The 13,692-nt window shown below is 35.5% G+C and overlaps 1 protein-coding gene and 1 non-coding gene across 2 annotated transcripts in view; one reads left to right on the forward strand and one right to left on the reverse strand.

The window, feature by feature from the left end:
* LUZP2 (leucine zipper protein 2) overlaps window positions 1-13,692 on the reverse strand; it is a 522,759-nt gene that overhangs the window by 183,594 nt on the left and 325,473 nt on the right. The gene's annotated exons all lie outside the window — the stretch shown is intronic.
* LOC125126583 (small nucleolar RNA SNORA70) lies at window positions 7,341-7,476 on the forward strand. Its single transcript, XR_007134689.1, has one exon. It is a non-coding gene; the product is annotated as a small nucleolar RNA SNORA70 (small nucleolar RNA).

A 13,692-nucleotide genomic window follows, 5' to 3' on the forward strand; every position in this document is an offset into this window, starting at 1 on the left:
AAGAACTTATAAAATTAAAAAAAAAACCCCTATATCCTGCACCTACAACCCCCTTTTCGATTGACGTAATCCTCAAGAGCACAATAAAAGCAGTGTGGTTTCTTGAGGCAGGGCTCTTGGTCCCTGAGACCTTGAGTCCCCTGTTCCACCTTTACTTAAGATAAATGTCTCTGTGTCTTGTTTTATGTTAACTTTTTTTTCCTTAAGTTCCATAGCACCCATTCTTCAGCCCCATCCTGCTGAGCTGGTCTGAGCAATTCACTTTGCTATACACCTGAAACTAATGTAACATTATATGTCAACTATATTACAATAAAATTTTTAAGAATGGATGAAGAGCTGAATAGACATTTTCCCAAAGAAGAGATAAAAGGCCAACAGAAACATGATTGTGTGCCCAACATCACTAATTACTAGAGAAATACAAAGTAAAACCACAGTGAGACGTCACTTCACTGTGAGGACAGCTGTTATCAAAAATGCAAGACATGGCAAGTATTTTCTAGGATGTGGAGAAAAGGGACTACTGGTGCACTAAGGGTGGGGATGTAAATTGGTGCAGCCACTATGGAAAATGATATGGAGTTTTCTTAAGACATTAAAAATAGAACTACCCCATGATCCAGCAATCCCACTTCTGGTTTATAATCAAAGGAAATGAAAACAAGATATGGAAAAGATACCTGCACACCATGGTTTATGCAGCATTATTTACAACAGCTAACATATAAAAAGAACCTAAGTGTCTGTCAGTAGATGAACTGATAAAGAAGATGTGATATTGATTATATATCTATGTCTATACATACACATTTTGCAATATTATTCATCCATGAGAAAGAAGGAAATCTAGCCTTTTGCAACAATATGGATGGACCCTAAGGGCCCTATGCTAACTGAGATAAGTCAGACAGAGTATGACAAATACTGTATGTCATGTGCAATCTACAATAAGTTGAACTTATAGAAAAAGAGAGTAAAATAGGGGTTATTGAGAGCTGGACAGCTGGGAAAGTGGGGTGACACTGGTCAAAAAGTACAAACTTCTAGTTAGAAGATTAATAAGTTCTAGGGATTTAACATACAAGATTGTGATTTATATTTGGTGATACCGGTGATATAATAATGTACTTGAAATTTGCTAAGAGAATAGATCTTAAATGTTCTCATTACAAAAAAAAAGAAATGAAAAAAACAGACCAACTGAACAGACTAATCACTAGAAATGAAATTGAATATGTCATAAAAACACTCCCTACAAATAAAAGTCCAGGACCAGATGGCTTCACAGGTGATTTCTACCAAACATACAAAGAGGAACTTACACCCATACTCTTTAAACTTTTTCAAAAGCTTGAAGAAGACGGAACACTCCCAAAGACATTCTACAATGCCACCATCATTCTAATTCCAAAACCAGACAAGCGTACCACCAAAAAAGAAAACCATAGGCCAATATCTTTGAGGAATATTGATGCAAAAATTCTCAACAAAATTTTAGCCAACTGAATCCAACAACATATCAAAAAGATCTTACACCACGACCAAGTGGGATTCATCCCAGGTTCACAAGGATGGTTCAACATACACAAATCAATCAACGTCATACACCACATTAACAAAGGAAAAGTCAAAAACCACATGATCATCTCAATAGATGCAGAAAAAGCATTTGACAATGTCTAACATCCATTCATGATAAAAACTCTCACCAAAGTGGGTATACAGGGAACATTTCTTAACATAATCAAAGCCATTTATGACAAACCCATGGCAAATATAATACTCAAGGGAGAAAAGCTGAAAGCCCTCCCATTAAAATCTGGAACAAGACAAGGATGTCCACTCTCACCATTGTTATTCAACATAGTACTGGAATTCGTAGCCACAGCAATCAGACGAACAAAAGAAATAAAAGGCATCCAAATAGGAAGAGAAGTGGTAAAACTGTCACTATATGCAGAAGACATGATACTATATATAGAAAACCCTAAGGGCTCAACCCCAAAACTACTTGAACCGATTAATAAATTCAGCAAAGTAGCAGGATATAAGACTAACATTCAGAAATCAGTCACATTTCTACATTCTAACAATGAAATATTAGAAAAGGAATACAAAAATACAATACCTTTTAAAATTTCACCCCAAAAAATCAAATAAAACTGGGAATATACCTGACCAAGGAGGTAAAAAACTTATGTGCCGAGAACTATAAAACATTAGTCAAGGAAATTAAAGAAGATGTAAAGAAATGGAAAGATATTCCATGCACCTGGCTTGGAAAAATTAATTATAAATATGGCCATGCTACCCAAAGCAATCTACAGAGCCAATGCAATCTCAATCAAATTACCCACAACATTTTTCACAAAACTAGAACAAACAATCCAAAAATTTATATGGAGCCACAAAAGACCCAGAATTGCCAAAGCAATTCTGAAGAACAAAAACCAAGCAGGAGGCATACCTCTCTCAGACTTCAGGCCATATAACAAAGCTGCAGTAATCCAGTCAGTGTGGTACTGTACCAAAACAGATATACAGACCAATGGAATAGAATAGAGAATGCAGAAATAAACCCAGACACCTATGGTCAATTAATCTTTGACAAAGGAGACAAGAGCATAAAATGGGAAAAAGACAGTCTTTTCATCAAGCATTGTTGGGAAACCTGGAAAGCTGCATGCAAATCAATGAAACTAGAACACACCCTCACACCATGCACCTAAATCAACTCAAAATGCCTGAAAGATTTAATTATCAGATAAGACACCATCAAACTCCTGGAAGAGAACAGAGGCAAAAGATTCTCTGACATCAACCTTATGAATATTTTCTCAGGTCAGTCTCCCAAAGCAACTGAAATAAGAGAAAAAATAAACCAATGGGACCTAAACAAACTGACAAGCTTTTGCACAGCAAAGGAAACCATAAAGAAAACAAAAAGACAGCTTACAGAATGGCAGAAAATAGTTTCAAATGATGCAACTGACAAGAGCTTAATCTCTAAAATATACAAGCAACTTATACAACTCAACAGCAAAAAAACTAACAACCCAATGGAAAAATGGGCAAAAGACCTGAATAGACATTTTTCCAAGGAAGATGTGCAGATGGCCAACAAGCACATGAAAAAATGCTCAACATCCCTGATTATAAGAGAAATGCAAATCAAAACCACCATGAGATACAACCCACACCAGTTAGAATGGCCATCAGACTTATAGAATAGACTTGTGGTTGCCAAGGTGGGGTGGTTGGGGATCTTGGGGTTAATAGATACAAACGATTGCCTCTGGAATGGATTAGCAATGAGATCCTGCTGTGTAGCACTGGGAACTATGTCTAGTCAGTTATGATGTAGCATGATAACATGCAAAAATAGAATGTGTACATGTATGTGTAACTGGGTCACCATGATGTACAGTGGAAAAAAATTGTATTGAGGAAATAACTATTAAGAACTAGTAATAAAATAAAAATAAAATTTTAAAAATGTTCAACACCTCTGATTATTAAATAAATGCAAATCAAAACTACCACGAGATACCACCTCACACCAGTCAGAATGGTCATCATTAACAAGTCCACAAATTACTAATGCCGGAGCGGGTGGGAGAAAAAGGAACCCTTCTTCACTCTTGGTGGGAATGTAAGCTGGTACAACCACTATGGAGAACAGTATGGAGGTACCTTAGAAAACTATACATAGAACTACCATATGACCCAGCAAATCCACTCTTGGGCACATATTCAGACAAAATTTTCCTTGAAAAGTTTCCTTGAACCCCCACATGTTCATTGCAGCTCTATTCACAATAGCCAAGACATGGAAACAACCAAGTGTCCATTGACAGATTGTTGGATTAGGAAGATGTATATACACACAATGGAATACTACTCATCCATAAAAAGAACAAAATAATGCCATTTGCAGCAACATGGATGGAACTAGAGACTCTCATACTGAGTGAAGTCAGAAAGAGAAAGACGAATATCATATGATATCACTTATATCTGGAATATAATATATGGCACAAATGAACCTTTCCACAGAAAAGAAAATCATGGACTTGGAGAATAAACTTGTTGTTGCCTGGGGGAGGGGGAGGGAGTAGGAAACATTGGGAGCTTGGGGTTAATAGATGCAAACGATTGCTTTTGGAATGGATTGGCAATGAGATCCTGCTGTGTAGCACTGGGAACTATGTCTAGTCACTTATGATGGAACATGATAATGGGAGAAAAAAGAATGTATACATGTATGTGTAGCTGGGTCACCATGCTGTATAGTAGAAAAAAAATTGTATTGGGAAATAACAGTAAAAAATTAAAAAAAATCAATTAAAAATGGTAGTTTTGCAAGGTGATATAGGTGTTAGTGAATGCTGTGGTGCTGATCATATTACGAAGTATAAATATGTCTGGTAACGTGTTGTACACCTTAAACATAGAAAGTGTTATAGGAATCTGCATTACTGTTCATATTTTCACTATCTCCCTTTTGAACTCAATGTCTGTTAGACTGCAGAGGTCTGTTTCATTGTTGTCTGCTTTAGGTGAATAAACACTGTAAACCAGTTATAATGGAAAAAAAATAAAAATCATTACATAAAAATTAAACAACGTGCTATAGGACAATTATAACAATAAACTTGAAGTATTGAGTAGATGTGTGTGCTTAAATTACCGTTTGTTGATGTTATGATTTTATGCCAGTTATTATACAAAGTGCTCAACATACTTTGCTTCATTGAGTCTCTGCACAGCCCTATAGGCAAAAAATTATTAATCATCTCTATTTTAGAAATGACAAACCTGAGGATTAATGATGTTATTTAACCTGGCATTAGTCCAACCCATTGTCTTCATCATTCTGTATAGTTTTTTACTAAATCTCTGCTCTTGGAAAAACAAACAGGCCAAAAACTGTAAAGAAAAGTCCTAGATTTCTACTGAATGGGCAATATTGTATATAAACCTGGACTTGGTCTTTGAGCTTTTAATTCCAGACACATGCACTTTCAACAGCCAGTAATACCCCTCCAGACAATGAAATATATTATGGTTGATAAAATAACTTTGCCCCAAGAGCAGTAACTAAGCAAGGTAAATCTGTTGTGAAATCATTAAGAAGGATCAGCTAATTCACTTGTAATTACTCCTGAGGATATTCTCTTCCTGGTTTGCCCAGTTAAGACTTGAACACCTGCCACCCTCTCTTTGCAATGCTGCTGGGCATTCCCAGCCCAATAATACCAGTTCATCCTAGGAACCCAGCCGAGAGACTTAGACCAACTAACAAGAGATTTCCCCCTTACTTTGACTTTGTGGGAGAACAGATTTTTTTTTTTTTTTTAGTTTTACCAAAGTTTATTTTACCTTTTCCTCAGGACTGAGATTAAAAAAAAAAGTTAGAACATATGTCCACATTCAAAATCAAGAAGTACAACTGCACAAGACATATTAATGCTATGCCATTTAAAATTAATGTCATTAACTTTAAAATTTGTTTTGTATCATGTTTGCTAATTAGTTACTATTGCCTTCATCATGATTAAAGGTCATTAATTCCTAATCATAACAATAAACTTGGACCTTGTTTATTATTTATAATTTAATTGAAGATTGCCAAACATTGTCTGTTGTGAGCAATTCCTTTCAAAACTAGTACTAGCAGAGATCTGATGTCATAGATCAAGCCAGATGATAAAGTTGAAGTGATATTAATTTCAAAGAAAGATCACTTACTTAATACATGGAGTTTCTCCATCTATGAACACTGGGAAATTCTACAATGTGTGACAGGAAGTACAGGCTTACTGTTTGCTTTTATGTGCCAAGCTGACATGAATTAGATCTGTTGATGGTCTTATACATTGAAGTGACTGGGGCATTGATAGAATAATTATTTTGTTTTAGTATTACCATGAATCTGACTTCACTAATGAGGGATGTGAAAAAGAGACCTAGTTTTCTCATATGCCCTAGCCTGAATTTGGTATACAATAGCCATACATGCATCTATCTATAAGCAATATTTGCACTTAAAAAAATATTTTATAACTTTGTGCAATGATCTCATTGCTACTAAATCCATGGGGCAATTCTTGGTTCTTGTCTTTTTTTTTTTTTTTTTTGGTCTTTTTGCCATTCCTTGGGCCGCTCCCATGGCATACGGAGATTCCCAGGCTAGGGGTCGAATTGGAGCTGTAGCCTTCGGCTTATGCCAGAGCTACAGCAACGCAGGATCCGAGCCACGTCTGCAACCTACACCACAGCTCACGGCAACACTGGATCGTTAACCCACTGAGCAAGGGCAGGGACCGAACCCGCAACCTCATGGTTCCTAGTCAGATTCGTTAACCACTGCGCCATGACGGGAACTCCGGTTCTTGTCTTTTTTGTTTTATTACCAGAATTTGACAGAATTGATAACTCCCTTTCCTAGATATACATATTTTTTAACTTGTCTTTTGAAACACTTCCTTCTTCGTTTTCTTTCTTTCTTAAGATTCTCCTGCAATGGGCTTTTGTTAATCCCCACTATTTCTGATACATCTCAACTCTGGCTGAGTACTGGGACATTTTTTTTTTTTTTTGTCCTCACTATCTCATTGAGCTCATCCATGGTAAAGGTTTTAAATACAATCTCTGACAAAGATTACCAAATTTACATCTTCTAGCTAGACTTCTCAAATCCAACTGTAATTCATCCATTATATGTAATCTTAAATTTGAGATATCCAAAATTAGTGTCATCTTTTCCCCAAGCTTACTTCACCTACAGTCTTATCTTTCTAAGTTAAAGACAGTACCATCTTTCTGATTATTCATCTTCAAAATCTTGGGGTATTCTTGTCTTTTCCCATTCTGTCACAATGTATATAAGTTATTCAACACCTAATTGGCTTCATTAAACAAGTATTCAGAATTAAATGTTGCACCTGCACTATTCTCTCCAATCTTTTAAGAACTTTTGTTAGAGACATATTATAGACTCTCGGTCTTTTATCCATGTCCCTTACCTATACACACATACTCACACCCCTTTTCATTTGCGTCAAGTTCTAAGTTAGTTTTTTAATTGATGCTCTGAGTCACTTCCCATTTCAAACTTGTTCAGACAGAAGTGTTTATTTCTAAAATTGTTTTATTTTTATTTTAAATTGTCAATAATTATAAGTACAATTTTTTCAAGGTTGATAATTGTTTTTATTTTATATCCACCTGTTCCTTTATTTTCACTTAACATTTTTACAAAGAATTGATATTTTTCACATGTTTGCAGTTATCGCTTAGTGTTATATGAAGCACTAATTTTAAAATTTTAATCTCTGCAGCAAATTTAGCCAATTATACATTTTCCCCCCCATAAAGGCTTGAGTGTAAAGACTATACACAGCAGCTTTCTCACCAGTGTACATAGCCTGTTGCCAATACAGGTTGCCCTAAGGGATGATGGAGGGAGTTCTTTACAGTAGAAATTAAGGTGTAACCTCATGCTGTATCCAATCTAGGTGTTAGACAGGTATTCAGGATGCCACTGGAATGCACCAGGGCACAGCAATCAGAATTCACATTGGCCAAGACATCATGTGTATTGGCACCAAGCTGCATAACAGGGAGCACATGACAGAGGATTTAAGCAGGGCCAACTTTCAAGTTCCCTGGCTGCCAGAAGAGCCACATCATCAAGAAGTAGGGCTTCACCAAGTTTAATATGGATGAATTTGAAGCGATGCTGACTGTAAAGTGTCTCTTTCAGGAAGGCTCTGGTGTCACATATACCCCTAAGTGTGGCCTTGTGGACAAATGGCAAGCCCTGCACCAGTAAGGGCTTCAACACTGACCCCTTCCTATTCATGGCCACCAATAAATCCTCTCCGTATAAAATAAAGTAAAATAAAACTTCTTGTCATATCCTTCCAAAAATTAATATTATCTACACTGAACTCTACTTGTGAATTTTGTTTACTGTCTTTTTAGCACTGGGATTTTTATATATTTTGGAATTTGGGTAAGCAGATTCATTATGTGATGGAGGGTTTTTAATTAATGAATGAATTACTCTTTAATTATTTAAATTTCTTTATTTCTGCTCATCCTTACTTGCCTAAAGGCCATGTGGTTGCGTCTCCCTTCTCTTCATGTTCTCCAATATTTATAATACTAACAACCAATATGCTTTGAACTTATGATCTTATGACCCACATCAAAGAATGTGTTAAAGCTATGTACAAAAAAAGAGTTCTCACACAAAATCTCCCCTAATTATGATTTGCAAAATTATTTAGAGAGCATGTGAATAAGCATTTTGCTCTTGGAGGAAACAACTGTGTTGCAGACACTCTGAATGCTGAGGATGAGGCAGCTATCCATATGATGATGCTGAAGGATTTCATGGCAAATTTCCCTCTCTGCATCTCAATTTTGACCTCTAATAGGGTCAGAAATTCAACCATTAAAGACGGAAGCCTGGTTTTGATTTTATTCATTTTATAATTCATTTATTTCTTCTTTAAATATTAAATGAATGCTCCTGTAACCCATGCATGGCAGGTTAAAAGAGGCACTAATAATATGTGCTGATGGTCCATATTGCATGTTATTTGGAAATCTCAAATTACAACAGCAATGAGATACCACTACACATCTCTCAGGATGGCAAAATTTCAAAACACTGACAACACCAAATGCTGTCAAGAATCTGGAACAACAGGAACTCTCATTCACTGCTCGTAAAAATATAAAATAGTACAACCATTATGTAAGACAGTATGGTGATTTATTACAGAAATGTGTATATTCTAACATAGGATCCAACAATTGTGTTCCCTGGTATTTATTCAAAGGGGGTAAAAACTTATGTTTACATAAAACCTTCACAAACATCCTTGTAACAGCTTTATTCATAACTGCGAAAACTTGGAAGCAATTTAAGATATCCTTCAGTAGATGCATGAATGAATAAACTGGGGCACATCCAGACAATGGAGTATTAGTTAGCACTAAAAAGAAATGAGTTATCAAGGCACGAAAAGACATGGAGTAAACTTAAGGGAACATTACTAATTATAGAAAGTCGAACTGAAAATCTACCTACTATCAGATTCCAAAAGTATGACATTCTGAAAAAGGTAAATTATGGAGACAGTGAAGAGATCATTGTTTTCTAAGAGCTTGAGGGAGAGAGGGATAAATAGGCAATTTATTATAGCTAATTATTACAGAGAATTTTATTTATTCAAATTATTACAAAGAATTTTTAGGGGAGTAAAACTATTCTCTATGAGACAATAGGTTGGATTACGTGATTATACGTTGGTCAAAACCCACAGAATGTACAACATCATGGGTAAACCCTAATGTAAGCTTTGAACTTTAGGTGATAATGATGTGTCAATGTGGGTTATTGACTCTGACAAATGTACACTCACTCTTGTGTAGCATGTTGATAGTGGAAGAGCCATTAGGTGTGTGGGAATATGGGGGATATAAATGTCTGTATTTTTAACTCAATTTTGCTGTGAACCTGAAACTACTCTAAAATATAAAATCTATTACAGCAAATATATTTGACTTTATCAAAAAACAAAACAACATCTGACCCTACAATCTACAAAACAAAAGACTAGAATAACTGGTGTATTAAACCAAGTATATCAGATCTTTTACGTAAAATGTATATTCTTTCTGGAATGACATCAGTATGACCGCATGAGTAGATGGATATTAATAACAATATTTTAAAAACTATAATAAAACCTTAATATTTCTAAAGCGGCCTTAGCAGATTAATAGTTCAGAACTTAAGATCTATTGAATAATATATAGTATAACAGAGATCACAATTAAACTATGAACATTATTTCTGTTATTTACTAAAATAAAATAAGTGCACTAAATAAAGAATATTATTTTCTCAAATTGACATATTTTCACAGATGTACAATTTTATACAAATAAAATTTAGTAATTGTATTTACCTTCTTTGGTCTTTATGAAATTTTTATAAAATCTGCTTACTGAAATTTCAGTATGCTTCTAAAGGCATTTTGCTTTAATGCAGATATCATTCATGTCAGTAAATACCATCTGCTCATTTTAATTTGTGTTTACATTGGAATTTTCAGTGATTATTTTCATTGTATGACAAAGTTTTGACTCCTGCTTGTAAAGTTGTGGTCCCAGCAAGAAAGATTTTGTATGGTAGGTAAATATTATTCACTTTTTACTGCATATGTGAAGCATTTTTATTTAAAAAATCAAATTACTTTCAACATATTCTAGTTATTCTTCATTTTTATCCCAAATATACAGTCAAGTGCTCTAGCTTTGGCCATGAGGAAGTCATAGAGAAGCACACACCATTAGCCTCACTATACACAAGACTCCCATCAGCCTCCCACACCATCAGCCTCCCTATATACATCCTGCCCACCTTATAGATAGCTTTATATCTGTTCCATTGCACACAGCTCTCTTGCTAAGACATATGTTCTACCTCTGTTTTTGCAAATACTCAGCCATTTCTTTTTATTATTATTAAATAACTTTTCTAAGAATAACTTTTATTTTCTTTAAACTAGAACCAAAAATCCTTCACGTGAGTGACGAGTAATATAATAGAACTTTAAATGCATTAACTTGTGAAAGACTTGACATATCATCATAAGGTAAGTTAGAATTATTCCAAATGATAAAACCCAAGTAACAGTGAAATAAAGACATTTAAGATTAAGTGAATCTCTTCATTTACAGGGCAAATAAAAATCAAAGCTAAGATAAGATTCAAACCCAGGTTTTGACATCCATCAGATCTCCTGTCTCCATGGCCCAGGCTCATAAAAACCTTAAAGGCTCCCACACAAAAGTGCAGCTTTGTACATAATGACTCAGTTTAAGGAGAATCCTCTTTTGTGAAGCAATTATTGACACACTATACGAAGCACTTTCTATAACACAGACACATTTGAAAGGATGTACTGCTGCCTGGAGTGTTGCCACAGTAAAGGAGAAGAAGGAAGCCAGGGAGACTTCCTCTTAAAAAAAAAAAAATCCCAAAACAGCTAAGAAATATCCATGTCTGGGCAAAGACTCATAGTTACAATAATGAAAAAGATACAGTCTTCACCATCTAGGATTTGACAATCCAACACTTATGTGTGTAGAGGATTAGGGGAACCCTGTGGCCTTGAAAGATATCAATGCAGAAACAATTTGCTTACCTACCAAACTTGACTAGGGACTTCCTATAAGCCAGTGGGTCTCAAAAATGTGTTTTCTGGATCAGCAGCATCAGCATAACTTGGATACTTTTTGGGTCCCAAATTGACCCAAACTTACAAAATCACTCTGAGAGTGAGATCTGGCACTCTGTATTTTAACTAGCCATTCAGTGATACTGTTCACTCAGGTTTGAGAAGCACTGCTGAAAGCCAGTGTGGTGCCTTGCCCCAGATTTATACAGACAGAATCCAGTGGGCTTTCCATTTCTGGTTTTGTGCTCACAACTAAATCTCTCTAGTTCATATCACCTGCAAATACTTTAGAGTTAACTACTCCCATTCTTTCACCTCCACCACCCCACTTTGAATAATATAAAATAATACAGATTATCTGACTAAAAGATGGCTACCTTGAAATGCTACTCTAGTATCATTACCAAGTACACCTCTCAAATACGGTAAAATCACACCCATAAATCTTTCTGGCTGCAATACTGGGATAGGACTATTTTTCATGATGATGGGAATATGATTCAAAAACCTTTAACATAAACCTTGAACTGTACAATCTTCCTGAATAATAAATAAGCCATTCAAATAACCTTTCTAATATTCACTTTCACAGACTTTCCTTTGTATTTTGTAAGGGCCTTGAAACCCAACTTTACCCCTGCTTGACTTGTGGTTATGGTTTCCAGCCAGCCCATCAGAGTTCTGCTGCTAAATGTAGACTAGGCTAGTGTTTTCCACTTAAGGTCTTTTGGCCTGGAGTTTATTCAAATCTCACTTAAAGCTTAGAGTTGGAGGTAGATATTTTCCATCTCGGTTACTCTACTAACCTTAGCATAGGAAGTATATTTATCATAAAGTCAAGGACTTATAAATAATTTATAAATCACTCACTGGTAATAAAAATCAACATAAGACTGTTCATTAACAAAGTTGTAGGCATTTATCATGCAATTTGAATGCATATTTATATCTTCTGTTTCTTCTAATAGCCTTATGTCCTCATAAGGTGCTAGAATGTTCATTTTGCAAGTGAGATGACTAAGGCTGAGCATTTCACATTATAATGTTTCACTGTCCGAATCCTAAGTATGCATTTCATACAATTATTAGTTAGAACAAACTGGGTTTAGCTCTGTCACAGAGACCCAGGATAGCAAAATATAAAACACAATACACATTTATTTTTCTCTGCCTTTTTGACATAGAAATGAAAGTGATGTGATTTTAATTTCTTAAAGGTGTTAAGGACCAGGCTCCTCTTACTTAATGTGTTGCCACTTCTTTAGTGTTGCCCTTAACTGTTTGGTCCATGAGATCGTCACCTCTATATTTACATTTCATCATTATGGAAGGGGTGGGGGCTGGGGGGTGGGATGAGAAGAATAAACACCTTTTCTTTATGGATATAATCTGTAAGGTACCAATAGAACAGTGGCCAGAACATGAGGCTGGTACATGGCCCAGCCAGCTATAAAGGAGGTTGGAAAAGCATTTATTTTGAGTGTCAATTTGCTCAGATAAAAGTGGAATATCTTATTAGAACAGAGGGAACAGCTTTTTAGGAGAACTTTCATTTTTTCCGCATTTGATCACACTTCTCTCACCTTAATTTAGAACTTGGATCTTAACTCTTAATATAGGAGGTGAAAACTGGTAAATAACAAATCTTTAGCACTCAGATTGATTAGCAAACAAGCACACGTGAAGCTCCTTTTCCAGCTGAAAACATTAGTCTACCTAGTGCCTCATATTCCATGAGTCTGTAAAATCAATTATGAATTTTGCTCCCAAGACACATCTGGTGATAAAACATCATAGATAAAATGTTTAGTCACTATTTCTCACATTAGGGACCTCAAATCATATTCAGAACCACAAAGGGTATTTAATAATGTATCAAAATCCTTGTTCCTGCCTAGACTGGGTGAATCAGAATCTCTAGTAATTCAGCCCAGAAGAAACAGATTTTTTTTAATTCTTTCAGGATCTCTCTTCCAGCCTCCTACTGCTGTCCTACTTATCTTCAGGTTGGTCTTCCTATGCTTATTAATTCCCAGCAGATGTTATAATTCAAATACTACAGGAATAAATTATAGGAATCACTAAAACAGTCAAACTTTTAGTCATTATCTTATGCAAGCTTCTTAACAATACTGTGAGATAGCTAGCAAAATGCAGTACAATTCTACAACAGACAAGTAAACTAAACTGGCATTCAGAGGGGCAAAGAGCTTTACACAATGCCCCAAAGAGGTGGACAGAGATCTTTATTTGACTGCAAGTCCTGTACTCTTGCGCACGTTTGTACAATTTGTCTCCCAAGTAATAAGAAGGTTGAGAGCATAACTCCAAGCATAACTCTCAGGTGGTTTCAGCATTGCCACCTCAGACCTATGAAGATGTTAATCTGACACATCTTTCCTCAGTGCCTGTAACTTAAACCAAA

This window comes from Phacochoerus africanus, chromosome 4, assembly GCF_016906955.1.
Source record: "Phacochoerus africanus isolate WHEZ1 chromosome 4, ROS_Pafr_v1, whole genome shotgun sequence".
Taxonomy (NCBI): domain Eukaryota; kingdom Metazoa; phylum Chordata; class Mammalia; order Artiodactyla; family Suidae; genus Phacochoerus; species Phacochoerus africanus.